This window comes from Ambystoma mexicanum, chromosome 4q (assembly GCF_040938575.1).
Source record: "Ambystoma mexicanum isolate Mex_15411 chromosome 4q, UKY_AmexF1_1, whole genome shotgun sequence".
Classification (NCBI taxonomy): domain Eukaryota; kingdom Metazoa; phylum Chordata; class Amphibia; order Caudata; family Ambystomatidae; genus Ambystoma; species Ambystoma mexicanum.
This window is the reverse complement of record NC_090928.1, coordinates 618151063-618153333: the sequence shown is the minus strand read 5'-3', so window position 1 is coordinate 618153333 and position 2271 is coordinate 618151063.

Here is a 2271-nt window from a genome sequence, read left to right as displayed (position 1 = left end):
AACCCCCAAGTGCTACAGGCCATCTTGTCTCTGGCTGCCTATGAGTCTAGCCCTGATGACGACTCTGACGTCCATGTCGCGTTGGATGAGCATCAGGTCCATGTGTCAGGGGTGAGTGATTCTGATGTGGACACTCCTCTGTCCGCGACACCTGCTTTGAGGGGTCAGACAGTCTTGGAACCTCCGCCCGTGGTGGATCGGGATGCAGGGTCACCCTCCACACCAGTCACTGATGTGCCTGGGACATCACGTTGACGGGGGCATGTAGTCGTGCAGCCGCGGTCGGTGCCCACACAACGAGAACAACCGGTCCTTGGGTCCCGCAGGGGTCAAGCCCAGAAACGCGGTCGCCGCGCGCAACCGCTGTATACTGAGTGGGAGCAAGACATGACTGCCAATTCAGAACGGCAGGGGCAGCAATGGAGAACATCGCTGAGAGCATAGAGCATGTGGCCCAATCCATGCTCCCCCCTGCTAGGCAGGTGCTTCTCCAGCAGCAGGCGGCACAGTCCATGGCCCGCTCGCTCAGGCTGGGCATGGTGGCCTCAGACAGGGCACGCCAGGCTGAAATGTCGTCTCTGCGTCAAGCAATTGCTGCTCACGCTGAGGCACACATGGAGGCCCTGAGGGAGGAGTATGCTTCCCTCAAATCAACTCTGGGTGTCCTTCTGATGTCCAAAAGGGGGCGGTCAGAGGAGAGGTTTGCACAGCTTGAGCATACCATCTCGGCTGAGCTACAGGAACTCTGTGTTACACGTGCTACCTTGCAAGAGGAAGCACGTGTATCACGGGCGGTTCTGCATGTGGACCTACAAGTCATCGCCACACAGAACCAGGCTCACCCGTCCGGCTGACTTGCTGCCGACAAGGGGCAAGCTGCGGCTAGGCATGGCTAGGCTACTGTGCCATGTCCTCCTTTCCAGGATGAGCCAGATTCGGACGACCATCTATCTCCCACATAGGTCGGGCTGTGCAGGCGTTGAGCCCATGGAGGTTTTTTTTTTGGCTCTGCATCATCGCATGTGGGTGTTGAGCAGCACCCTGTACCTCCCCCCTCCTGGGTGCCCCCCCGGGTCGTATGTGGCCATTTTTGATTTTTCTTTTAGTTTAGTTAGTTAAGTTTCTGTTTGATAGTTAGTTTAATTAGGTAAAGTAGGTTTTTCGTAGTTAGTGTAATTGGTCAATATAGTTTAAAATTGCTTGTCTATTGTGCTTTCATGTGACAGTGTGGTGCTTTGTGGCTTTTGAAAGCATCCACTGTCTGTTCCAGCTGGGCCCTTCAGGCTTGTCTTGTGTATGTGTTTGCTGCTTGGGGTCCTTGACTCACATATGCCACTCCTGCTTCCCTTATCCATGGGCTCGCAAGGATGGTTCGGTGTAACAGCCTATTACACAAGGGCTTTGGACTGTCATATCTCTGGCATGTCTGCTGCTGTGGAACTTGTGTTAACACCCCTAGTGGGGATGATTTGGGGTGTTATTGACCACTGTTCTGCTTTTGCTAGATGCAGTGTTTCATGATTCATGTTTACATTCATTGCTATGCATTGTGTAGTATGTTTCTTATCTTTACTGTACATGGGCTTGTTGCAATTCATGCTGTAGATAGTGTGTCCACACTTTGGCTGTGAAAGACAGACTGTGTTGTGATTTCTGATGTACGTCTCTGACATAGTCCAGTGATGTGATGCCTGAAGAGACACACACAGATGAATCTAATGCATTAATCATGTGTTTCATGCCCTTTCTGCAGGGGGATGAGCCTCCAGACCACCTTTGCCAGCAGACATGGGCCATTGGACGTCTGGAATCTGGATACGTTTGGTGGTACCCATATGCACATGTGTGCGCAAGCAGAGGCACAGGGATTGCAATCATACATCCGAAAACTGCTGACGTGTTTCAAGGGACTCCAGGCAAGGTGATCAGCACAGGGGGGCCACAACACAGCAAACCTTCCACCAGGCCAGTTGCACATGCATGCTTAGTAGCAGCACTGATGGTGAGCTTGGACGAATATTGGTGTTGAAAAGCACAATACAGCTCAGATGTGTTGGTGGACTTATGGCTAGTTGATTGTAAGGTTGTCTGGGGCACCTGCAGGGGCAGTGGCACATTCCCTCCGGTCCACCATGGTCCATTGAGGCACTTGTATCACCCATGTTGCGTTCCGAGACATGGAAAGAAGCAGCTGACAGGGACAGACGGCAAGGGACAGACTTGGGTGCAGTGCATTTCATTTCCATGTAGAATTTGAAACATGCACTGCCT